Raw genomic sequence first — 26,905 nt, forward strand, 5'->3', positions numbered from 1 at the left:
CTGGACTAGGTGGCCAGCAAGCTGCCCCCAACCCTCCTAGCTTCTTTCTCTCTTATCTTTGTCTTCCTTTGCTTGGGATTATAGGCTCACTACACCTCCCCATGGATTTTTTTTTTTTTTTTTTTTTTTTTTTTTTTTTTTTTTTTTTTTTTTTTTGCAGGGGGCTGGAGATTTGGGTTCAGATGTTAGTGCTCAAAGGGCAGGTGCTGTCTTCACAGCCCAGCCATTAGTTCTAACCACTGAAGTAGATGCTGGATTTCAAGTTCTTCTTTCTTAGTGGATACTAGGAAACATTTTGCTTTTCCAGACCCAGTACATGGTGAGGCTTTATTGTGATAGCTTTGAACCTCAAATATACATTAGGAGCAAGACATTATAAAAGTTTCCTTTCCCAGGCTTCATCCAGACCAAATAAATAAGAATATCCTGGGTAGGGCCCACACACCATAAAAGCGTCCTAGTGCTCCGTGGACCCCAGAGGTGAGAAGCATCACCACGGGCTTCCCAGGAGCCTCCATCAGCCCATGTCACCCAACACCTGTGTTCTTAACCTCTGCTTGGGTTGGGAGCATCTGTACATGCTTGTACATACATGTATAACCAGACTGCATCCGCATCTTCCAGGGACAACTGCTTTCTCAGCACTCTTAAGTTTTCTTGATTCTTCTTTTCTGTCTGTTAATTCTCCCTGGGAAGAGGTGGAATTGGTTTTCTAATACTCAATTTGAAGTGGCCTGGATTCTCTTTTCCTGTTAGTTTTTCCCCCAAATGTAAAGGTCTTATTTTGTGCTGTATACTGTTTTGTTCTTTAACGTTTTTCTTGACTTTCTGCAGCTGTCCATGTCAGAGCTTCTGTGGCTGCCACTCGGCTGCTGAGTGGATGGTACATACGTGCATATCTGAATTGAACTTTTAGAAAACAACACAATGCACTGTAGCCAAACTCAAATGAATAAACATATGTGCATTCATTTGCATATACCTGTTTCTTACAGAACACAAACACATGTATAGAAAAACTATACATGTAACCAACTCAACTAAGAATTAAGGTTTTAAAAATATATAGTTCTTTTTATTTAAAGTATAGGAGCATTTGCTTGCATGTATGTATCACATGTGTGCCTGGTGCCCAGGTTGGTCAGAAGAGTGTGTCATACATGTATAACCATGAATGACACATGTAAATCCCCTGGAACTGGAGTTAAAGACAGCTGTGAGCCGCCATGTGGAATCACCCTGTTCCCTCTGCAAGAGCAGTCAGTTCTTTTAAACAGCTGAGCCATCTCTCTAGCCCCAGAAATAAGTTTTTAACAGTGTGAACCTAGTTAGGCATGGTGATGAATTTCTTAAATACCAGCACTTGGGAAACAGAGACAGACAGATCTCTATGAATTTGAGGCCAGCCTTGTCTACATAGTGATGTCCAGGCAATCCATGGATACAGAACTAGAGCTTTAAAAACAAATAAACAAATAAACATATGTGGTCATATGTTCTGGAGCTAATCTAAAGCAGTGTGGATCAGTGAGCACAGCTGGGTGGATGTAGTGTAACGGCAATCTGATGAGTCCTTGAAGATCAGTGACCTTTGTGCCTGTGTCTTCCTCTGTGTGTGTGTGCATGCGCGCGTGCACACACGCACATGCGTGTGTCTTCCTCTTATAACTATAGCTTTTGTTTGTGTTGGAGAAAATTAAAGTTAGGTAGTTAGGAAATTGAGTCATGGACTCTTTTGTGACCCCTCAGCCAACACATGGAACCACTGCTCACCTTAGAGCAATGGATTTCCAGAGGGTAGATGTTCAAATGCATAGAAGGTAGACTTAAAGATATGTGCACATGCACACACAAACATGCATTCATATATACAATTTGTATTTGTGAGAGTATATAGGGCACTGGGAATGGAACCCAGGGCCTTGTGATTGTGGGCTGGTGCTCTGCCACTGAGTTACATCCACTTCCAAGAAAATACATTTCTAACATTTTAAATGTTAGAAACATTTTTTATGTTAGAAAAAATTTTAATAGAACCTCTACACTTGAAAGACACCTTATTTATCAGTGGCTTTATAATACAAAGTTAAAAACAAACATGGAAAACATATGTCCTAGTTTTCTCTCTCTTGCTATGATGAAATGGTCTGACTAAAGCAACTGGGGATAGAGAGGTATTGAGCCTATAAATCATGGAGGAATTCAAGCAGGGACTGAAATAGAAGCCACGGAGGAACACTGCATACTGGCTTTGCTCTCTAGCTCCTGCTCAGCTTGCTTTCCAATGCAGCCCAGAACTTTGTGCCTGGGGATAGGTACCCCCTCAACAGTGGAATTGGCCTTCCAATATCAATTAGCAATGAAGAAAATTCCCCACAAGCTAATCTGATTGAGGCACTCCCCAACTGAAATTGCCTCAGATAACTCTAGGCTGTGTCAAGTTGACAGCTGAAGCTAGGAGACTTCACACCTTGGGAACCTGATACATATCTCCAAGATCTCATATTAATATCATGATATAAAATACAGTACAATGTTAAGAGGCCCAAAGTCTTTAAAATTTCAAATACTTTAAAAGTTTTTGATGGGCTGGGCAGTGGTGGCACACGCCTGTAATCCCAGCACTTGGGAGGCAGAGGCAGGCGGATTTCTGAGTTCGAGGCCAGCCTGGTCTACAGAGTGAGTTCCAGGACAGCCAGGACTACACAGAGAAACCCTGTCTCGAAAAACCAAAAAAAAAAAAAAAAAAAAAAAAAAAAAGTTTTTGTTGTATCTGTAGTTATTAGAAGTCACTAGAAGTTGGTTTAATAGTACATCTATTAAACAGTATAATAGTAGTAAGTTCTTCCCTAGGCTTATGATCTGTCTAGCTAAAGGTGGTTGGCCAGTAATGGCACCAGTTAAGGTTTCATCTTGTGGAGTGGGACTTACATTCGAGGAGAAAGTGGTTGATTTCCCATAATGTCATGCCACTAGTGCACCAGTGAGCGTGCCTCACACAATTCACAGATGGGTAAGACTGATGATTACTGTGCCTGCAGCCTGTAGAGGATCTTCCAGCATCCAATAGGAATGCAGCTTCCAGGTGAATACCAGGTTGATTTCTCCATGTTTCGTAATTAAAGTATGTGGTTTCTACAGCAATAGGGTTTTACCATCAGGTTCTAGAGGTTGCCAGTAGCATTGGTAAAAACTTTTAATGGAATCCTAAGACAATTAGATGCCTTCCTGTATCAGTTGGCAATCAAGAAATTGTCCCGCACACATTCCCAAATGTCAACCTGACTGATGTACTCTCCCACCTAAGACTCCCCAAGGTGACTCTGTACTGGGCTGATTGCTACTTAGAAGTGAGCAAAGACAGATCCAAGTTTGTTTGGTCTGAGTAGCTTTCTGTAGTTTAGTTTTCATTAAGGAGTAAGGCAGTTCACAGATAATGCTGCCTTGTGTTTTGTTAAACAGCCATCATTTTGGAGAAATATGTTTCTTAGAGGCTAGGTTTCTAGCTTTCAAGACTTTACAGTAAATGTTTATGTATTATAAGAAACTACAGTACTATTTTGATTAGTCTAAATCTCGACTGTGACAAAAATGAAGAAAAAAAACCAAAACAAAATGAAAACAAACCCAGATGAGATTGTGTAAATAAGGCTTCTGAGGGCCAGTGAAAGGGCAAGGCCTGTATGGAGGAAAAAGACCAAAAGATACTATTTTCTGTGTGGCAAAATTTTTATAATATTAGAACTTTCTGAAACAAATTTCACTTCTATGGGTATAGATTCCAAGTGTGGTTTTGCAGTGTGACTCAAAAGGTATTTATTAGTTGGTTCCAGAGTAACAGGGGCGTACCTCACAGGTAGAACATTTGACTACAGGACAAAAGGTCCCTGGTTCAGCTCCAGGCACCCTCTGAGGAACTTTAGTACTGGTGTCATGCAGTAAATTCCAAGTGTACTCTCAGCTTGATTCATTGTATCTTCCAGGTTGAGGGGTGTAGAAATATTTTGGGGGGGGGTCTCTCAATGCCTTCTTTTGCTCCTAAATAACTGTAGGTGGTTTCTACACCCACTTAGCTCATAAAACTCCCAAATAAAAGACACAGAGACCTGGCATTTTTATTAACCAGTTTCTGCCACTCTGCTGGGTAGGTTCTAAGTGGTTCTAATCTCTAAGGCAATCAATATCCAGATAAATGCCCTGTTACTTGCCATCTCAGTCTTGTCTTGGCTCACTCTGCTCCTTGTGTGTCCTCTTAGCTGCTCTCTCATCAGGACCTCATGGTGAGACCTCCTGGTGGCTCCATATGGTCTCTCCACATCTTTCTTCTCTTTCTGCTCCTCTCTCTCTCTAGCTAGTGCACTCTCACTGGGATCTGATGTCCCACCTCTACTGTCCTCTCTGCCCAATCATAGGCTGATCAGCTCTTTACTAACCAATCAGATGACAGAAAACAATTTTTACATAACATTGAAACCAGAGATGCTTGACCATACCATTGTCTGTACTATAACCAGATGTCTGGGCACAAAAATCAACATCTGTGCACAAGACCAACCCCCAACAGAGGCAGAATAGACAGGCAAAAGTCTAGTCTATCTTCTTAACTGGGGCAATGAAATGTTTTAGAGCAAGAAACAAGGTTTTAGAACATGATCATGGTTTTTGTTTTGTTGGGGTTTTTTGTTTCTTTGTTTAAGATAGGGTTTCACTGTGTGGCTATGGCTGTCCTGGAACCCACTATGTAGACTACTTTGTAGACATCATAGAGATCCACCTGCCTCTGCCTCCCACATGCTGGAATTAAAGACGAGTGCCACCATGTCTGGCCAAGATCATGTTCTAAGCATAGTGTGAACTAAGACAGGCTTTCTCTTTTTGAGTCTTTTCTTTAAGTATACAACATGGACATACAGACTAAAAATGAAAGTTGTCAAGTGTGTGTGAATTCCAGAATGGTCTGGGGGTGTGATGACATGTGCTTATTTTCTGATCTCATCTCCAGACATTCTGAATTGTTAGGTCTGAATTTTGTAGGCCAGCCTGGTCTACAAAACAAGTTCCAGGATGGCCAGGACTATACAGAGAAACCCTGTCTCCACCAAAAACCAAACCAAACTAAAACAAAGCAAAATGAAAGAAACTGTTGTTACTATCTCCAGGAAAAGCAAACAGTTCAACACAAATTCTTAGATCTACTTAAGCATGACACTCATACTCACTATTATGCATTCACCAAAATAACACAAAGAATTGAAAGTGATATGCTTCTCTACAAAAGGACTGTAATAATTTCCAAACTTGATTATTTTCAACTTAGCTATACTCACTTAACCCCACAGTGCCAGAAGAAACAACCAAAACTATGGAAAGCAGAACCTGTGCATGGCAGGAAGACTATATGAAGAATTGCAGGGTTTTATGATAAGCCTTAAAACAACGCTTGGCTCTGAAAAAAAATTGTGGATGATACTTTTATATAAGAACAAACATATGCAACAGTGGACACATTCATGTAGTGGGATAAAGGTCACAGTAGTGCTGTTTCAATAGAGGCCCTTTGTGATCCTCATTCTATGTTGTCCTCATGATGGTTCTCAGAGCTCCTTCATTGTCCAGTCAGGACCTGGGAAGTCCACAACCTTCTCCTGCCCACACCCTTAGGATCTAATCACAGATCCTTGGGCTGAAGAGATGTGTTCAGGTCTAAGTACTTGGGTGTCTCAAAAAGTTAGGCATAGTACCTTGACCTGAGGCTTTGTGGTATATAACATAAAGCATGGCATGTACATCCTAGAGTCACTGTAGTATTGTCTCTTTATATAACAATATATAACTATAACTAAACTATATATAACTATATATGTCTATTGCTCCTACAGCCTGAAGAAAGGGGGAAGAATGTGAGCAGGAAGAGCTGGCGACTGGACAAGTTGCTCTCTAGGTTGAGTTTGCAGAAGAATCAGTGCTAGTCTTACCAACTCTCTGGAGCATAAACTTCCAGAATATTGTTGTAATGCTATATATGTGAATATAAAAGGAAATTATTAGACCCCTACCTTAGAGCAGAAGGTAGAGCTCAGGAGGTAGAGCATCTGGCTTCAGGGCATGTGGCTTCTAACCAGTAAGGTCCTGGTTCAAGTCTGGGTGCTCCTTGATTAAGTGGGTTTTTTCCCCTCATAGTGGCTCATACTCATTTCTGCTTTTCTTTCATTTGTCCAATTCTTCTGGGACTTTCCAATGCAGAGCTGATAGCTATAGAAACAACCAGCATCCTGGGAAAGAACCAACAGAGGGCTCACTGTGAAGTCCATTTAGGTTACAGTCACTCTACCATGACCCAGATAGTCTCCCAGGAAGTGACCCTGAGACTCACTCCATGCAGGAAATCCAGTCTGAAGAAGCCTGAAGAGTTGATGTGGTTTGAATAAGGATGTCTCCCCCATGGTCTTATATATTTGGAAGCTTAGTCACCAGGGTATAGCACTATTTGAGAAGGATTGGGAGTTGTGGCCTGATGGAGTGGTGTGACCTTGTTGGAGGAAGCATATCATTGAGGATAATCCATATCAGGTCCAATCTCCCCTCCCCACCACCGCCTGTTTACCTGAGGATCGAGCTGGAGCTCTCAGCTACTGCCCTAGCACCATGTGTGCTGCCACATAACTTACCATGATGCTGATGGACTCAGCCTCTAAACTTCAAGCGAGCCCCAATTAAATGCTTGCTTTCCTATAAGTTGCCTTGATTGTGGTTCATTGCAGGCTTAGATTTTTCAAAACCTACTTTTAATAAGGGTTCTTAAATAACTTAACCTCCCTTCTAGCCTACAACCCACTAGAGGTATTGGAAAGGAAAGATTAATAGAGCAAAGAAGGATGTAGACCCGTTAAGAAATATTTCTTTGGAGCAAATCCAATCTGCTTTGTCAGGATATCAGCAGTTCAGTTCACAAGAATTAGCAGCTCGATAAACTCATAAACACCATTCACGAATCAGCAACAACAGGTTGATCCAGAAGAAACTGCAAGGCTCTGCCAATTGGCCCAAGTCAGTGGAAGCAGCAAGAAGCCACCAGAACACCACCAGAAGTTTTTTGGTGTGTTTCTCTCTATGAAGTCACGACAAACAATAACCAACAAAGAATGGTGAGGCGTACCAATACCATTCAGCATCATCAGCAAAGCCCAACGATGACCAAGAAAGCACGGCATACTAATACCGTCCAGCATCATCCAGTGTTCACTGGGCTATATTTATATCCGTTCCAAACATTACTTGTTCTCTCAAGCATCTGCTCTAGGAAAAGATCACATGCCCTTTTCCCAGGCTACCTCCAGAAAAACACCATGTGTCTGTTCTTAGCAAAACATCCTCTCATAAGACAGTTTCCAGAAAAACACCACATGACACATCTGAGTCTCCAAAGAAACCAGAAATTTCTACTTCAGATCATGGTGTTCCTTCACAGCAATATAACAATGACTAAGGCAGGGGTTGAGGAGCTGGCTTCTTCCTCAAGCAACCCTTCTCATCTCTCTAGGAATCTCCATCTCATTCCCCAGCTTGAGTACTCTGTCATCTACTCTGCCTCTGCCACTTCTATGACAATATGACTCCTAGATTGGTTTTCTACTTGAAAGAAGTCTCTTTGAAAAATTAGAACAATGTCCATGCTTTCTCTCTGTGTTTAAAATGATGGCTAGGATGTGACAAACTCCTTGAGTGTTCACTTATCATTTCATTATAACTGAATGGAGGAATAGTGAACATCAGAGTGAGCTCCCTTCTGAGCGCCTGGGGTTGTAAAGATGCAAAGATGGGGTCCAAACCTTTCAGCCGCAGGAGGCTTCAGGTCGCAGACTGGGTTTCCTTCTCCCGGGTTCCCTCTTAGCCCTTTCTTAAGACCTTATAGCTTTTCCCTCTTCCTGCTTACCACCAGCTATGCCTGGGTTGTGGCCTAGGGAATGTTTCTCATCATGCTGGTTCAGCTACCAGGCTGTGGAGACCATAGGGAAAATGAAAAATGAAAAATGGCTGCTGGGAGCAGAAGATGGTTTAATTGCTGTGGAAAACTATTGTTTCTCAAAAGGTTAAGTAGGGAGCTGGGGAGATGGCTCAGTGATTAAGAGAAATGAATTTTCCAGAGGACCTGAATTTAATTCCCATATGGTGGCTCACAACCACCTGTAACTCCAGTTTCTGGAGATCTGATATCCTCTTCTGGCCTCCACTGGCACCAGGCATATAATGTGCTGCAAAGACTGACTCTATCTATCTATCTATCTATCTATCTATCTATCTATCTGTCTATCTATCGGCAAAGCACCATACATATAAAATAAAAATAACATAAAAACTTTAAATAGAATTATCATGTAGTCCAGCAACCTAAATATTCATCCATGGACATTGTTCTCATTCTTCAAAGAGATTTCTTTGAAGTAGAAGACCAATCCAGGAGTCTTATAAACCCAAAAATCTACATACATACATATGTGCATTCATGCATGCATACATACATACATACACTTCACATGGACAGAAAACAGATTGGTAGTCCAGGACATTGCATGTAAGGGAATGGGAAGTGGTTACTAATGGTGTAGGTGTTCTTGGTTGAGGACAAGCTTTGACACTAGAGATCACAGATGGTTGCCAACATCATGAATGAACTAATCACTGAACTGTGCACTGTAGAAAACTTAGTTTTATGTCATGGGAATTTCCCCTTGATTTAGTTTAACAAACAGAGATGAGGCTATTGAAGAGACTTTGATCGTGTTGGTAGAGCTGGGGCATAGTGCCTAAGTGCTATCTGCGGGGATGATAGCTTGCACATGGGCGCCAGCGTGGGTTCCTGTTGGGCGGGGGTCTGCCGCCCCAGTTGGCTGGGACCGGGACTCTGGGCAGCAGAAGTATGTGTGGGATTTTTGACTGAATTTTCTCCATGTGGCACCAGGCAGACACTGTGGAGCTCGCGCCTGGGCGTGACAGAATCTCAATCTGAAGCTCCGCGGGGGGGGGCGCGCAGGGTTCTTGAGTGGACCTGGAGGCTGGTGGCCTCTATTCTTGAGCCCCCAGACACCGCTGAGGGGCCGTGGAAGAACGGAGACTGGGGGCTATGGGCTGGCCCGCAGCCGAGAGGAACAAGGGGAGAGAAAGAGGCCCCCAACAGCATCCCGCTGGAAAGAGACTCTTTTTACTGTACTCACTTGGCTGACTCCGTTAGCTTGCTTGAAGAGGCGGTCTCTGCAACAGGAACGCAGAGAAGCTCTCCATGGGAGATTAGATGGCGGTTCAATACTTGGAGGGCCCATCCACGGTTCTCCATGGCAGGCCCCAAAAGACACGAGGAGGTCCATGGTTTTATAAAGCTTTATTGTCATGGCAGATGGTAGATGGATCTTGCTACACCCCTCCCCTACTCCCCAAACTCAGGGTGGACCTGACTTAAATAGTGAGGGAGGAGGAAGCAGTCTGGGAAAGAATGCTTAATTGGCTACACCCTCTGGCCTTCAGGTATCTCATTAATATGGAAATCTCTTGAGGCTGAGGCCTGTAGTCATGCCCACTACCTGTGCTGAGTGACACAAACCTCTCTGGGAGGGGCTGCATTGCCCTGTGTGACTGAAAAGTGTGGGCCAATGGCATGTCAGGAGCCTGGGGTCTGGGGGTATGGCCAAACACCTGCCGTTGTCCCATTAGGTTCCTGGGTTTGAGGCCTGTGCCCAACCAGGAACCAAGCTATCCTTTCATGGTCCCACAGCTAGCCTTGATTAGAAGCTGGTCCCTGGTCACTGGAGAGAGAACACAATAGATGGGCTCAGATGCTGAGAGTGAGAAGGTATCCTAGAGCAGGTGGACACAGCTTCTTGTGTTTCCTCAATGCAGTCAGAAATGAATTGAAGATGGGGAGAAGCTGCTACAGGTTTGGGGAGAGAGGGAAAGCATGAAACACTAATCCAAGAGAGTAGGGATGTTGTTGGGAGACTGGTCAGCAGACAGCAGTGGGCCGCTGCAGCTCTTTGGCAGGTGTAGGAAGTGAGAGTTGTCAAGACTGGGTTTTCTTTTTTAAAGAGACAAAACACAGAGATTGGCTTAGGGAAAGGCTTGTTCAGTAAAAGGCAAGGACATCAGAGAGCATGGGAATGAAGTTATGATGATGGACACTGGATGGATAAAGAGCAAATGGGAACCTGAGTGGGACAGTGATAAGGGGATGGACTCGTATTTACACTAGAATGCCTTTCTTACACCTAACAGAAGCTTGTATGTGTGCAGAGGTCTTGACTTCTCAGCCTGTGGGATGGCTGCTTGTGGCTGGATCATCTTGAGGCTATAAGTGGGAACTACAGCATTGGATGTTCCTCTGTTTCCTCCTGTTTAGAAATCACTTGTCTTCCATGCCATGCTATGAGAAAGTCAAAAGTTTTTAAAACTCCACCTGGGCCCTGGAACCCCTGGTGCACTGGATGTCAGCATGTCTGCTGTGGGATGTGTATGCCCACACAACCCAGGGGCATATTCTCTTCTCTTGAGTCAGGCTTGTCCTGCAGAAAAGATACTTCTGGTATTTATGGCTCCACCTAGGCTGATCTTCTGGTCCATGACCCTTTGGGACAGTGTGCCCGTCCTGTGCTTCAAAATCAGATAATTATAAAATAATTTATCTAGGCTTCCCTGAGTTCAGTTAAGTTCTTTCCCCAAACTATGAAACATCTTGGGGGAGAATTGGACAGAGCAGAGGGAAGAAAATGGGCAATAGAGACCCCAAATCATATGGTGGAGAAAGAAGTGGGGAGGAAGAGGATGTTGTGACAAGTTCAATGCCACTGAAGCTTCTTGAAGATGAGGAGAAGGAATGGAGGGAAGGAAGGAGGAGGTTTTTTTTTAATCAGATGCCTCAAAAGGTTCCTAAAAATGAGATGTAAAGATTATGCAGAGAAGCCTTCCGGGAACCAGTGTGAGCATGGGGGCTCCATAGAAGAAAAGGACCAAAAGGCACTAATTTTCTGTAAAATCATATTTCCTCATTACCAAAACTTTCTTAGGATTTAAAGAAATTCTGTTCACACTGGAGATGGTGTTTATTAGCCCATTAACAAGATTGATGTATGTCTTAGGGGTTAAGAACCTGACTGTGGATCAAGAGGTCCTAGTTCAAATTTAGGTGCTCCCAGTGAAGTTTGCTTTTAGTGTCCTACAATACAGTCAGAACTTTAGGTTGCCTCATGCCATCACTCAGTCAAGGGGCATTGATAGAAGGTGGTAGGAGAGAAATAGAGGCAGACCAGGCAAGAAGGAGGCTAGTCTAATCATCTATTGAGCTGGAGTGGTGGAATGTTCCAGAACCAGAAATGTGGTTCTAGAACATGGTCATGTTACTAAGCATTATGTGAACTTAGGCAGACTTACTGTGTCATGGTCTTTTCTTTCAAGAATACAACATGTGAGTGTGTTGGGGGGTTGGTCTGGTGCTGCTATGTATTCAGATGCTAAATACTGGCCCCCAAGATCTGGTCTGTAGTCCCAGCAAGCACACAAGCACACGGAAACCAGATGGTGTTGTATAAACTTTGCTTGCCAATCTCTTCTAACTGGTTAAATCGAAGTGCTGACAGCAGTTAATGGGGAGTGGACGTAGGCAGGGCTTCGGTTACTGGGCTGGGGGTTGCAGGTAGGAATCATGATGAGAGGAGGGGGGGAGGGAGGGAGAGATCGAAAACTGGATTGATGGAACAAACAGCCTCGGGGACACTCAAGCAGCAAGTAGCTTGTGGAGCACAGTTAGCCAGTCTAGCATAGAGAAATAGATTAGGAATAATCACCCAGAAATTGTGATAAAGCTGATTAGGTAAATCAATAGGACGCTGTCTCAATTTTTGGGAGACTGACTGGGTCATAATAAGAATTAATAGGGTTATTAAATATCCAACAATAGAAGTGCAGACTAAAATAAATGTTTTCAACTGTGTCCGAGTTCCAGAACGACGAGTGTGGCTGTGCAGATTCCCTAATCTCATCTCCAGACCTTCTGATTTGTTGGGTCTGAACTGGGGTCTGAGGAGTTAAGTTTTCAATAGCATTTTTATTTCATTTTGTCACCTTTCTGAGATCATGATTTCTCAGAACAAATTCCGCGTCCACTAGTTAAGTAGACTCACCACCCATGGCTATCAATCCGAAATTTCTACCTAGTGCATGTCTTTAATGAGTAAATGTTCACACAAGTTAAACAACACAAAGCAACATCATTCTTCCTAGACAGGCAGCAATGAATAACAGAACTCTAGGATCATGGTGAGCATGTCACCCAGGGTTCAGGAAACCTGCCCAGAGCAGATAGGATCTCATCTAGGCATGCCCCACTTTATATCACTGTGGCAGTAGCCCAAGGGCCCCCTATTCCAGGGCCGTCCCTGTGGGTTTGGGACCACTGAGCATTACAGGATGTACTGTTCTAGGAGGGATGGAAGCAGAGCTCAAGATGTTTCCGGTCGTTTCTTGTCATCCGAGGGTGATGCGAGTGCAGCTGACCGTACAGTCAGAACTATAAGCAAGGAAGAGGGAAAGATCATGTCACCTAAGGCCATCAGGGCACTTGTCTTGCACCACTGGCTCATTCTAAATGCCTGTTCAGAGTAACATTGCTGTCTCTCCAAGTCGATGTCTTTGTCGTAGCTGGTTGCTGAGTGGAAGGACATTGGGTTTGATCAGGGAGAAGAGTAGGGTGGGTTCAATTTCTAACGGAACCATTCCTACAGAGAGAAAGCAGCAGAGTTGTTAATGCCACACAGATGTATGTTAGAGACAGCGGAACATGTGCTCAGGTGCAGACAAAGTTAGAATATTTGTGGGCAGGTAGAGTGTCAGTGATTTAAATCTCTGTGCCTTCCTCTCCTTTAGTGTTTACATGTAAAAATTGTTTCATCTTTGAATTCCAAGATGCTGGAGTTCTACAGCAAGGGAAGAGGAGGAAACAGGCTGTTCAGAGCTTCTCTTGAAATCCTCCCAGGCTTTAGCATCCACAGGTAAGCTTCTCTAGGCTGTCTCCTCCTGAGTGCTGATCCTTCCAGCCCTCTGTCTGCCCTCCTCTGTGGGGAGTTTTGGCTCAACACACATGGCCAACACATCCCTGGATAAATAGGGCCCTTAACTTCCTTCGAATTTCCATTCACAAGGACATCTTAGCCTGTGTCTGTGTCTGAAGAAGAACTCATGACTACAGTTTCTGCCCCCGAACATTTCTGCAGAGAGTGAAATGGGAAAAGTGGAGGGTATCTGAAGTAGCACCGTGACTTCTGGGAAGCTGCTGTGACCTAGGAGGGTGTGCAAGCACTCTGAGGCAGAAGGCTTGTAACCACCTCTGTTACTACACTTGGCCACGCGTTCATGAACAGCTTCTGTAGCATGTGTGATGGTTATTCTTCCTCATCAGTTTGACCACATGTACAATTACATGAAAATATACCTTTGGGTTTCCCTTTCATCCTATCTTTCTAGCAATGTATAACAGCCAACTCTCTCACCCCTGTGAACACTTCATCTCTCCTATAAAAGAGACTTCAGGAGGCCAGCAGATGCTGGTCTCTCACATCCCAACTTAGGGTGAAACAATCGTCTGGCCAGTCCCTGGTACACCCTGAAATACAGCCTGCCTTAATTGGACAATTGTGGATTTGGGTTTTTTTTTCCTCCTTGTGATTCTCAGGTTTAGCAGTGTAAGAATGTTTCCTGAAGAGGGATATATGTGGCATTGTCCCAAGGGCTTGGTTCCAAGACTAAAGATGGAGAAAATGAGCTGAACACAAGCATTCATCTGCCCCATGCTCCTGCTGACACCTCTCCTCCACACGACGCACTGAAGATCCTCAAATTATAAGCTAAAATGAATTCTTCCTCCTTTAATTTGCTTTATGTCAGGTATTTGGTCACAACACCAAGAAAAGTAAGTAAGCTAGGAGACTGGAACCAAGGCCTGGGACTGTGAGAAGCCCGACCCACTTAACACCATCTAGATAATCCATGAATACAATTACCTAATCATCAGGATAGAAACATAGAAGACAATTCAAACAAAAGTTGAGATAGAAATATATTTGAAAAATGAGTATAGCAGAAGGCACATGACTTACAATCCTAATCAACAGAAGCCAGTCAATTACTGATTTCAAGATTGTATTAAATTAGACAAACTGTAGAATACTGAATTTATTTAAGGGCACACAAACTAGAAAATAGAGCCAGAATGGATTCATCCTAGAAACAGGAAGGATATATGAAAAAGAGGGAGATTTTTTCTTAATAAACTTTAAAAACATTTTACTTCTAAATATAATTGTATAAGATCCTTTGGCAAATACAAAACCCATTGTCCTAGTTACTGTTTTATTTCTGTGAGCAGACACCATGGCAAAGGCAACTTATAAAGGAAACATGTAATTGGGTACTTGCTTACATTTTCAGAGGGTAAATCCGTGGTCGTCATGTGTGGAGTGGGGTGACTGGCAGGCAGGCTGCTGCTGAGAGCTTACATGGTCTGCAAGCTGCACCTTCATCCGGCTTTGGAAACCTCAAAGCCTAATCCCAGTAACACACTTACCTCAAAAGTTCAACACCTTCTAATTCTTCCCAAACAATTCTAATAACTGAGGACCAAGAATTCAAGTATTTGAGCCTATGGGGGCCATTCTTAGTCAAATTGTCACTCACATGTCAGATTAAAACTATCCATGTTTTGGAGGTAGAACTGAGGGGCAAGGTGGGGCCCAGAGCTTCAGCATCAAACCAAAGGCCCTCCCTATCCACCTGTGCTGCTATCTTCCTGATGCCTCTCAGAGCTCTTCAGGAAACCACTCAGGCCCGAAGAGACATTGTCAGTAACTATCCAGCAAACAACCTTAGAGTCTAACACACAAACCATACATGCGCTGGAGAGATGTTTTCACATGCAGGTACCACATGTGGCCCAAAGTGTATTAGCTTATGTTCTCATGTCTCCAGGGAAAGTGCTCACATGACAACAGGGGCAGAGTTGGAGACACTGGGCAGGAGAGCAACCACTCTGGGTTCTTTGTGGTAGCAGTACTACTGGTTTTACCAAGTCTCATGAGACAACAAAAAACTTACTAAGTTTTAAGAATGTAGAAGGTGAAAGACACTCATTAGACATGCCTGAGAGGGAAGCGATATATCTCGAGGGTAGAAAATTTGACTGCAGATCAAGAGGTCCCTGATCCAAATCCTGGTAACTCCTACCATATATTTATATCACACACACTCAGTTCTATGTTTCTTTCATTCACTCCTCAGCAGAGCTGGGAGCTCCAGGCTCCATTGAATGCCTGTCATGTAGATGGATAGTCTCCTCCCATCTCTTCCTGCGGGCTGGGGGTCCTTCTTGTTGTTAATATCTGTCTCCCGCATTCTAGCATATATCTAGCTTCTTTGGTCCTCTTGAAATAATAAAGGCAAGATAAGGACTACGACAGAAAATTCTGCAGTTTTCCAGGCACAGCAGTTATAGAGGCAGATAATGTCCAGGACCAGACAGGAAAGCCTAACTACAAAAGCATCTCCCTCCTTGGCTATCTGGTAAACCTGTGGTCAAGACTAAGGCGACAAATCAGAAAACTGCGTGGTCTGTGTAGGCTGGACGTTTCCTCTGAGTTTCTCTCCTCCTTCCAGATTCCACTGCTCACTTGCTTCATCCCCAAAGGTTAAAGACCGCTCAGCTGCCTGAGAGACATCCTGTAGTGTTGCAGCTGACAGTGTCAGCTATGACCCTGCTCAAACTCTTGAGTGATAGCCCATCTGTCAAGGGCGTCTGGGGGCCACAGGGGAAGATAGTTGGCCAGCTCAGGAGCTAACCCAGGACAGCAGTGTGAAGTAGGCTTTGGGTCTGCAGGCTGCTCCGCTTGTTTTCTTGGGTGATGATGGTATTCAAGGATGGACCTGGAAAGCTGCAGAGCTGAGGAAGCATCTCACCAGTCAGGTCTGGCAACTTCTGGAAAGTAGGTTTGTGAGCATCTGTCATTTAACTTTTATAGTCAGTCATAATGTATCATCATAGAGATGAAAACTATTAACTGTGTATACCAATACCAATGGGGGTATAGCTCAGGGGTAGAGCATTTGACTGCAGATCAAGAGGTCCCCGGTTCAAATCCGGGTGCCCCCTTATTTATGTCTGGTTACTGACTTACCATTCATCTTAGGCAGGCCACCCATGGTGTTAGAAAGTCTTCCTTAGCTGAGGCCTCTGGAATCAATGTTACTATGTTCCCATTTACTGCCATTCATTACATTTATAAGCATCCTCCGGCTCAAAGGCTGGAAACCCCAAGGTGCATTATTAGTACACTGCACACTGCCCACTGCACACTGCCCACTGCACACTGCCCACTGCACACTGCAGGTCTCTTACCTGTGCTGAGTCCTGTCTACCTTTTTTTTTTTTTTTTTTTTTTTTTTAACCTGGCCATCTGTATTCTTTCCCTCATCCTCCTTGGGATAGTTAGTTTTAATTGTCGGTTTGACACAATGTAGCCTCACCTTGGAAATACAGTCTCAATGAAGGATACAGTGCCTAGATAAGGTTGGCCTATGGGCATATATGGAGGGGATTGGCTTGAGGACTAAGTCAATGGATGTATGAATGTTGCCACCAGCAGCAACAGTTGAACCGGGTTCACCTGCAAGAGAGGCTGAGGATGGGAAAAGGGCGGGAAGAGATGAAGCCAGGACAAAGTTCTCTGATCGAGGCTCAAAGTTTAATGTAGGACCATCAAATAAAAAGGGGGAGACCCCACCTCCACAAGAAGAGTCTCTTCAGCACTTCAGCTCAGCAGTGTGAGTGAGGGGTATGCATCCTTAATCATACCATATCAAGCAAGCTCAGCAGGCAATCTATTCAACTCAACTCCTGTGGCAGACTTTGGGTCTCCAATTCAGGCAACTTCCCAGGTCCTTTGTTATTCGGGTCTCTAGTGGTAAACAGCGTGTTCCAGCTTGCTCAGCCTGACAAGCTGGCAGCCTGGGGGAAGGGTACATATGAAGACCTAGCACTATTCCCTAGGCAGGGATTCTGGATTGTGGGAGTGTAGAAGGTGAGCTAAGCACGGACAAGCATGCATGCATTCATTTTTCTCTGCTCTTAACCATAGACGTGACTAACTGCTTAAAGTTCCTACTGCCTTGACTTCCCTGAAATAAGGGACTGTAACCTGAAATTGTGTGAACTTTAATTTTTTCAAAGCCTACTTTTACTGATGGTTCTTAAAGACTTTTAAGAACCATCAGTAAAAGTACTGAGGTACTGGGAAAGAATGGACATAGTGGAAGTGGACCATTTAGAAAGGTTCTTTGGAGCAACGCCCATCTGTGTTGTCTGGAAATTGGCAGTTGAGTTCACAGGTCAGCAGAGGCAGCTCCACTCACAAACACTTTACAGATATACCAGCAGTTCAGTTCAGTAGAGTCAGGAGAGCAAACAGGAATCAGCAGTGGTGGCACTGTCTATCAGAGACAGCCAGGCCTCAGCCTTAGCATGAGTCAGCAGGAGGGACCAGCAGGAATGCCAGGAAAAGTTCTCTGCTGTGCCTCTCTCAGGGAAGTAGGGATCAGCAAAGATGTGAGACCAACAAGCATTGCGCAGCTAGCTGTACCAGCAAGCCAAGCTCAGCCTCATCGCTGTCTGTGGAGTCCTATTTATACGTCCTCCAAACATCCTGTGTCCTCCACAGGTCTTGTATCAGCTGACATCACTCTGCCAGTCAGCCTGAGTCCTCGAAGCTGCAGCACACCATCAGAAGTTTTTTGGTGTTTCTCTCTATGGAGTCCTGACAAATGCAGCTCAACTGCACAGTGTAAGGCGGACCAATACATGCCTGTCATTAGCAAAGAATCCTTCATCCCATGTCCTTTCACGTGTTTGCTTTAGCAGAACATCCTCTCTCCTGTGTCTGCTCCAGCAAACATTCCTTCATGAGTCTGACGCCTTAGTCTTCCACCTGTATCCGTTTCAGGAAACACTCCTTCATGTGTTTGCCCTAGCAAAACACCATCCAACACAACTGACCTTCCAAAGAACCCTTAGATTTCTACTTTGATTGTGAGCTAACAGTAACCCTTTCCTCCCTCACTTGCCTATTACCAGGGCATTTTATCACAGAAGCAGAAATGAATGCACCTTCCTCCAGTGGCCCCCTCTCAACGAGCAATGGTCCAGGTATGGTCCAGAGATGCCCATTGGGCGAGGAACTTTATTCTGAGTTCCAAGGCTCTATTGGCAGGCTAAGATGGGGGTGGGCAGAGGCTGAGGCTGTGCTAGCATGGAGAAACACTATCTGAAGGCAAATACTTTTAGGAGGCAGAACATATCAGCAGAGAATTGCTGAACTTTTTACAGTCACTAACTCGCTAATGTCAGCTGTTGAGGAGATGCAGGAGGAGGGCTCTTTCTGCTTAGGAAGAGGATTTGTTCCTTCTGGAAGACAAAAGTGGTGCACTAGGATGCCACTGAAACATCCACTGGGTTGACTGGTTTGGTTCCAAAGTACAGTACCTACAGGATGCTCACTGCTAGAAAGATAATGAGGAAATAGTATTGAAAGTGTGTAAAGTGATTGTCATGATGACCCAGTAGGATGTGTGTGTGTGTGTGTGTGTGTGTGTGTGTGTGTACTTTCAGAGCTCTGAAAGGCTATTTCAGAGTAAAATGATGACTGTGTGAGCTATTTATGACAGGCTGTTTTTGCCATAGATTCTATGAGACGGGTTTGACTTCCCATGAGAACTGAGTGGTTCAGAAAGAGAATTCAGAGGCAATGCAGATAGCACTTGGTTGTTGGAAAAAGTGAAACATCTCTCTCCATGCAGGAGGCCTTGACTAACTCAGTTCAAGGAGAGTAGAGAACCAGAGCCCAGAATCTTCCCATCAGTCACATCTCAGCAGTGTAGCTTGGATGCTTATGAAGACTGATTTGACTGAAGTGATGCCTGGTAAATTCTCTTACGTGGAAAAGAGCATCCCAGAAAAATAAAGCCTGTCCCACAGAAGCCCACTGAGTCCAGTCACCAAGCTGCATTGTGACCATGGCTATTGAAAGATGGAGTCACATCACCGGATCCTCACAATTCTTGTGGTAGCTCTGCTGACAAACCTTGATTCCTCGGCTTGCTCCCTACACCCACAGGTCCTGAATGAGGAGAAAGCAGAGCCCCTGGCTTATTGTAGGAATTCAGATTGTGATTCATAATGGAAAAGAACCTGTGAGATGAATGAGGGGGCCTCTGGTGATTGAACAGGAAACACAGAGTCTGAGTCAGCTGGTGATGAGTCTGGTTTAGTGCCATATACAGTATATTATGGGATATATTCAGGGTCACACAGGTAAAATGCACTAGGGAAACCTCACACAACAGAGGTGTAACTTAGTTGAATGTTGGACTTCAGAGTAAGGTTCTGAGTTCAAATCCAGCTGACTTCTACTGCGGCTTCCCTTCATCTATAATCCTGTAACTGTCTCCTCTCTTTAGTGTTCTGCTAACTAGTCACCTCCAACACTGTCCCTTCTAGGACCCTATCAGTGTGCTTTGCAAACATTGGATATCAATCATAAGTCAGAGTCCCATCAATGGTTAATGATGGGTGTCTATTTCAGAAGTTCTTAATTAGTCGCTCCATAAACCTGACATTGTGGAGGGATATTCTGAATCTGAGGCTGTCCAGTTATGCTGAGGCAAAGTCAGTGGGTCACTTTGCCCCAGTCTCCCCACTGTGCAGCACCAAACCCTGTCCTTCAGTCTTTCTTTTTACATTTTATGTGTATGGCTGTTTTGTCTGTCTGTCTGTCTGTCTGTCTGTCTGTCTGTCTGTCTGTCTGTACAATGCATGGTTTCCTGATGCTCAAGGTAAACAGAAAAGCATTTCAGATCTCCTGGAGCTGGAGTTAGAGATTTTTGTGAGCTGCCAAGTGGGTGCTAGGGATCAAACCTGTGTCCTCTACAAGCAACACGAGCATCAACCAATTGCTCCAGGCTCCATCCCTTCAGTCTGTCTCACGTTTCCATCCTTCAGTCTGTCTCACGTTTCCATCCTTCAGTCTTGTCTCTGTTTTCTTGGTGCACAATTCTCTTACATTGGTTTCCTTTCTTTTTTATCCCCCTTTGGCCTATGAGTCCTCTGTTCAGGGTTTAAAGTCCCCAATAGTGAGACTCTGTGACAAAATGACTCTACTTGTAGCCTCAGACACTGGAATAAGGGCTGTGTTTACCTTGTCCTGGTCACTTGTGCCCTGCCAGGTTCCCCTCATACCACATACAGTGTGTGTGTGTGTGTGTGTGTGTGTGTGAAGACACTGGTGGCTGGGATTCACCACACAGAGGGAGGAGACCTGTCATCACTCATGCACTCCATCACCAGTGTAAGATGTATCCCGGCTGGTGTGTGTGTTCCCTGGACCCCCAATCTTTCAGGTGACCAAGTCCTCATCATATTTAGAAGGGAAAGTGAGGTCCCTAATCCTAGGCCATGGCAACTTCAGTGGGAAGAACCAGTTTCTGCATGTAGAACCCTGTCTGGAAGGAAGCCAGCACAGCAAGTGGAGTGGGCAGCAGGCAATGTCCCTAAAGGAAGGGGGATAAAGAGTAGGCTGACTTCTGCATCAACTGGAGAACTCTAGTGGAATCTTCAGAGCTGGGAATTCTGGATCCCAGGTGGTGAGAGAGAAGCACACAAGCCACCTGGATTCCAGGCTGCTTGTTGGCGTGGTGGGCACCCAATGGTGGCTATTGGCTGGCACCTGCTCTAAATGGTCAGGATCTGTGTTGTGGCAGACATGCTTCAGTGTTTGAAGTTTCGCTCTACAGAACAATATTTCCACCAAAGACCCAAACTTTCCACAGACAGCATTTGCTATAGTGCTGTGTGAAATGCTAAGCAGAGCCTGACAGGGCTGGAGCTCCATCGTGTACCATGGACAGCTCCACAGTCAGAAGGCTTAGTTGAAGGCACAGAAGCAGCCTGCAGACCCCTCCATTGTACAGCAACCTCAGTTATTTCTTCAGGGTGGATAGGATTGCATAAAACCGAAAGTGAAAACAATAATCAAATTACCCCAATGCTGTCTAGTGTTCTGGCTCAGCGGGCATTAGCACTTGCTGAACAAGCCTGAGAATCTAAGGTGGATATGTATCTGTATGTACATTTTTCTAACACACGAGGACAGACATGTAGGCACATATATGTAATCCAAATAGTCATACAGGAAGATAGCAGTTGAAGATAGGAAACTCTTTCTGGATACTCACTGATAGTTAGCATGGAGTATGCATCCCTGTTTTAAGCAATAAGAGTGACTCTGCTTTAAATAAAACAGAAGGTGAGGTCTGACACCTCAGACTTTCCCCTGATCTCTCCACATGCTTCATGGTAAACACATGCTTTCATATGCAAACACATCATATATGCATACCCACACTGTTATACACACACACATATACAGGTACATAAACAAACATACCTACACACATATGCAATTGTAAACACACACACACCACCAGTGTTGGGAATTTATCAGTGTCCTTATCTAATACTAATTTTCATTAGTGGGGAGTCAGGTACCCTAGGGCACTGGAGATGAGAAGTCACAGAGCATCCCTGGTGAGGCAGTACAGGGATGTGGTGCTTGAGGAGAATCTACACAATATGAGGCCATAAGTCACTGGCAGAGCCAATGCTTACAGCTACTGCAGTCCTGACTCAAGACTGTACCCTGCTGGCCACATCGGTGGCCATGTCACGCTCCTGAACCCTCAACTCTCTGATTCTCACTTCTCCACAATTCTGAGGACGGAAGCCATTCTTCAGGTTATTTCTTCTTCTGATAAGTCGAGGGATTCTCCAAATGGAGACCAAGAGGGAGGAGGATAGGAGACAATGGTGGACACTCTGTCCCTGCTGAGGAAGGCTGGCAGGAGAGTCCCAGAATCATTAATGTGAACTCTGCTATGGCTTGGTCATTGTGAGTTGCATCTTGGTGGGTCTGATTTAATGAATGTGTTTTCACATCTGTAGCATGAAGCTTATATAAAATTAATAGGTAGAAACTAGTGTATCTGAAACATCCCTAGAGCTTTTTAGAGACACAGGTTGGTCATCCTAAGGTACGGTTCCCAGAGGATCTGCTTTAGGTTTTCACAAGTGGGGACGAAAGACATTTGCTTCTGGCCTACCTCATCTCACTTGCTGTGTGTTCTTAGAACACATGGTCTTTTGAATCCAACATGAGGTCTCAACCTCATAACCTGCCATGCAGGTCATTATTGCAGTTCACAGAGTCCACAGCTGGGCAAGACGGTTGACGACTTTACAAAGTACCTTCCAGTTCCACCAAAGCTAGGCAACAAGGAGGAAGCTTCCTGGTCAGAACCAACTTGGTTCCCCATGTCCTGTGACTAATATGTCTGTGTCTTCACCAGTAGCATTTAGTGAGCATGTTCTGATGGGCATCTGAGAGCAATGGCAGTACCTTGTATTGTCCTGGGGCTCTCAGGAACACCAGAGTCGGAATTGCTCTACACAGGGGATTATGCTCATTTGAGAAGCCATAGATTGCCAAATAAGACATTCTTGTGCCAGTTATGGGATTCCTCCCTTGAATTGTTAGTCAGGGGTGTCCTGGAGCCACAAACGTTTCTTACTATCTCCTAAGGTCAAGTACTGCTGTTGAAAAGTTAACTACAATGATGATTTCTTGTCCTGTATGTATCACCTGCTCCTTGTAGCCTAGAGTTTTTTAAGATCTTCCCTTTGGTGATAAAATTCTTTAACACTCCCTACAGAGTTCATCAATTGTGTTAGCATTTGCAGATACGCAGGATGGAAGCTCACATATTCCTTTATGTGAAATTTTCTTCCATCATTTTGTTTCTAATCATTGTGCAAACATGTGGTGTGGGGGGGTGGTGCATAGACTCAGCGTCTAATAAGTTTGTCCTTTTGTTTGAGAATTCTGTTAATTTCTCTTAAGGCTAAGTCACACTCATGGAAGACATCAAATTACCTTGTATTATGCAGACAACTGAGGGAGGCTATGCAGTTTACTCAAGAAACTTCAACTAATGGATATTTCCTAGCTTCACTGGGGTTCTGCCTAAGGTGGATATGGTAAGTTAAGTACTAAAATCATATTTAAGCCAGGGGGCACCTGGATTTGAACCAGGGACCTCTTGATCTGCAGTCAAATGCTCTACCCCTGAGCTATACCCCCACTTTATAGGTAAGGTAGCCTCTCATTAGCACATCTTCACACTTGGCACCACACCCATGCTTGTTTATGATCTACTGCTTCCTCTACTGATCTAGAACCTGGCAGGATTTTTCTATTTAAGTCTGCTCTTAACCGTTTTCCTCTCCAACTTTGATTAACCCACCTCAATGCCCCCTCTCTGGGTGTGCTACAGACCTCAGCTTCAGATCTACAAGACACTTAACTGTGCTGTTTTGTTTTGTTTTGTTTTGTTTTGTTTTTTTTTTTTTTTTTAGTTCAGAATAAACTTTTCCTTAAACAGTCTAGTCAAGAGCTGCTGGTTCTGGGTCTTCATTAGCCCAACCTGCAGCCTAGAGAGAACTTTATCCTCCAGGACATCAGGAGGGTGCTCATTACTTCACTCCATCATTTAGTCACTCAGTGACACTCATGGAGTTCATTATCTCTGGTCACTGATCAGCCACAGTGAGGACACACACACACACGCACACACACACTCACACACACAGAGAGAGAGAGAGAGAGAGAGAGAGAGAGAGAGAGAGAGAGAGAGAGAGAGAAAGAGATATCAGACATTTCCCTTTTTCCTCAGAGTCTTAGTATACACTGGAGTCAAATTCACAGATCAGTCCTTCCTCTAAAGGAGCAGGAACCAACCACAGGCTAGGGGGAAGTGGAACTAAGGAGCACCCTGTAGGGGGCTCTGGAGGGACTTCCTGAGGGGACAGCTATGGAAATTTCCAGAGGAAGAAGCCACTTCTCAGCTTCATAGGACTTTTCTCTGACCTACATGGAGAGAGCAGAGAGCAGTCTGTGCCACAACATGTAACCTGGATGGGTCTCACACTGGATCCTACACTAGCTCCTCTCAAATAGGAGAACAGAGACCATGCCTGAGCAGGATACAGAGCACACGGGAACACAGTCTCGTATGCGACTCTGTGTTAACCAATACTTCACATTTAGTCTCTTATATATAAAGGAGACAATAAGAAGGGGGCACCTGGATTTGAACCAGGGACCTCTTGATCTGCAGTCAAATGCTCTACCCCTGAGCTATACCCCCATCTCTTTCATGTATATGTCATAGACATCTCTAAAGCTGTATGGCCACTCCCCAACATGTGTATTTTCCAGTACTCTGAAATCATCCACTTTCTCCTGTGAGGCCCAGCCCTAAGCCAACTCTACACATCTGTCTGTCACCTCCTCCTGTCTTATTTCACAGCTGAGACAGAACACAAACACCTGGAAGTCTGCATTTACCTCATCCTGCAGACCCACCTACACAAGCCATACTCAAAGGGCAGGGTGTTAAGCAATTTATGGCTTTTGAGGGAGAGAGAACTGTTTTCTTTAAGGGAGTGGCTCTTGGTAAGTCAATCTTATTGCTGTGGAATACTTCTGACGTAGAAACATATGGGCAGCACTAATTGGAGGACACAAAGCCTGGGGTATAAAGGTGGGATGGCTCTGTGAAGAGGAGTTAAAAGAAGGAGTTGAATGTGAGTATGATCAAAATACACCGTATGAAATCTAAAGAATTAATGAAATTATCTCACAGCATATTTTTTCCTCAGCAATAGGGTCTTACCATCTGGTTGTGGAGAAGAACTAATAGCTTTGGAATAGCTGGTGACACAGGGTCATGGGTTTAACCATAACTTTTTAAAAAATGGCAGAGAGGCCCAGTGCATTAGTTGGTACCCATATCTAATCCTGCTGAGGTGGCCATGGACCCGGGACTAGCTAGGTCATGGGCCCGAGGAGGAAACCTACTACTGTTGTTCTGCTAAAGGAACACAGCGATAACATGAAACCTATTGATGCACTGCTACACACATAGATCAACGCTTTGGTCGGCTCACATGGGAGAAGCTTCTCCTTGCGGTGATGGAGGTCAACCCAGAGACCCACAAGTGGACAGTGGACAGAGTGTGAGAGCCTGTGGAGCGCTCAGTCGTAAATGTGATGCCTTCCTCAAACCCCGACACTCAGGGTCAGAGTGCTGTGCTGGAGAGGAGGCGGAGAGGCTGTCAGAGCCGAAGCTGGTGGATGACTCCATGGAAGCCATGTCATGTGCTTGCGTTTCATCTTGTCCATCTTTTCCTTTCCACTTCAGATCTGCAAGAGTGATCAGTCATAACTGTGTGACAGTCAACACCAGGTTGTCTTGAAATTTCCTCTGCTATCAATATTAGTCCAAAACGCTTCTATTTAGTTCATTGTGAATATTTAAAACAAGGACAAAAGTCAGGTACATATTTTGCCAAATTTTGTTAATAATTCTGATGTTCTTCCCCTCTGACACCTTTTGAACTATACCACACAATCTCATTCCTCTGGGCACTACTTTTTTTCCAACCTTTTGTTAGTATGGCCTGTTACATCACAAGTGTAACATTCAACTGCTTTTCATTTCTTTCTTATATATTTTTTACTCATTCACTTTACATCCTGCTCACTGCCCCCTCCCACAATCTTTCCTCCCAACCACCCTTCTCCTCTGAGCAGGTGGATGCCCTCTCTCTATCCCCCGACCCTGGCAATCAAGCCTCTGCCAGGCTAGTTGCATCCTCTCCCACTGAGGTCAGACATGGCAGCCCACCTAGAAGAACATATCCCACATACAGGCAGTAGCTTTTGGGATTGCCCTGTCTCCTCATGGAGATCAAGCTGCACAGCTGCTATATATGTGAGAAGAGGCCTAGAAACAGCCTATGTATTCAACTGCTTTTCTAATCTAAAGTCCAGACATCTCCCATATTTCTTCAACAGGCAGCATTGTTACATCATGTTATATTAACACAGGCCCCAGTATCAACTTCTCACTGTGTTACTATAGTGTCACATACAAAGTTACTATACTATGTTACTGCCATAAACACAAATCATGATCAAGGCAAATTATTATAAAATAAAGCATTTCACTGCGGGATTTCTCACACTTTCTATGTTTAGTCCATGATGGCCGTGGTGAGAAGCATGGTAGCAGGTAGGCAGGCTTGTCACTGGAGCACAAACAGAGTTTACATCTGCTGCATGAGCAGGAAGCAGACGGTAAGACTGCTGGGCCTGATGGGGATTTTGAAACCTCAAAATACACACACAGTGACAGATTTTCTCCTACACAGTCACAACCCCCAAATATCCCTAAATAGTTCCACCAACTGGGGACCTAACATTCAAATATATGAGCCTATGGGGGCCATTCTCATTTAAACCACCACATTTTTGTGTGAAAACATACTTAAATTAAATGTACAGACTATCATTATAGCGTGTGGGAAGAAGTACAGGCCTTATCACACATACGAAGCCTAGACAGTTCACTTCGTTATCCTCTTACAGGAAGGGTTCGTCTCTCAAAGGAAGAAATGTCATTTTGATAAGAAACATTCGAGACCTTGGAATCTGGAAAGAGACACTGGCACACAGAAGAGATGCTGGAAAGGAAGACTTACCTGGTGAAGGTGGAGGAACCCACAGAGCCTTGGCCCTGCAGGATGCTGTGTGGACAACCAGAACAAAGGGAGCAGGGACCTGGGTCACTGCAGGAAACAAAGCACAGATGTTCACTACTGATGATCCAGTCATGCAAAATTGCTCAGAAAGATGTTTCATAGGGAACT

At 44.3% G+C, this 26,905-nt stretch overlaps 1 long non-coding RNA gene and 3 other non-coding genes across 4 annotated transcripts in view; 2 read left to right on the forward strand and 2 right to left on the reverse strand.

Moving 5' to 3' along the window:
• Window positions 1–13,660, forward strand: part of LOC143434519 (uncharacterized) — a 34,200-nt gene extending 20,540 nt beyond the window's left edge. The window contains exon 3 of the long non-coding RNA XR_013104029.1: window positions 12,907–13,660. This is a non-coding gene — a long non-coding RNA (uncharacterized LOC143434519). The remainder of the gene's footprint in view (window positions 1–12,906) is intronic.
• A 2,448-nt stretch (window positions 13,661–16,108) lies between these two features.
• On the forward strand, window positions 16,109–16,180 carry Trnac-gca (transfer RNA cysteine (anticodon GCA)). Its single transcript has one exon. It is a non-coding gene; the product is annotated as a tRNA-Cys (tRNA).
• A 7,021-nt stretch (window positions 16,181–23,201) lies between these two features.
• Window positions 23,202–23,273, reverse strand: Trnac-gca (transfer RNA cysteine (anticodon GCA)). Its single transcript has one exon. It is a non-coding gene; the product is annotated as a tRNA-Cys (tRNA).
• A 994-nt stretch (window positions 23,274–24,267) lies between these two features.
• Trnac-gca (transfer RNA cysteine (anticodon GCA)) lies at window positions 24,268–24,339 on the reverse strand. The gene has a single exon. It is a non-coding gene; the product is annotated as a tRNA-Cys (tRNA).
• Between the last annotated feature and the right edge of the window lie 2,566 nt (window positions 24,340–26,905).

This window comes from Arvicanthis niloticus, chromosome 15, assembly GCF_011762505.2.
Source record: "Arvicanthis niloticus isolate mArvNil1 chromosome 15, mArvNil1.pat.X, whole genome shotgun sequence".
Taxonomy (NCBI): Eukaryota; Metazoa; Chordata; class Mammalia; order Rodentia; family Muridae; genus Arvicanthis; species Arvicanthis niloticus.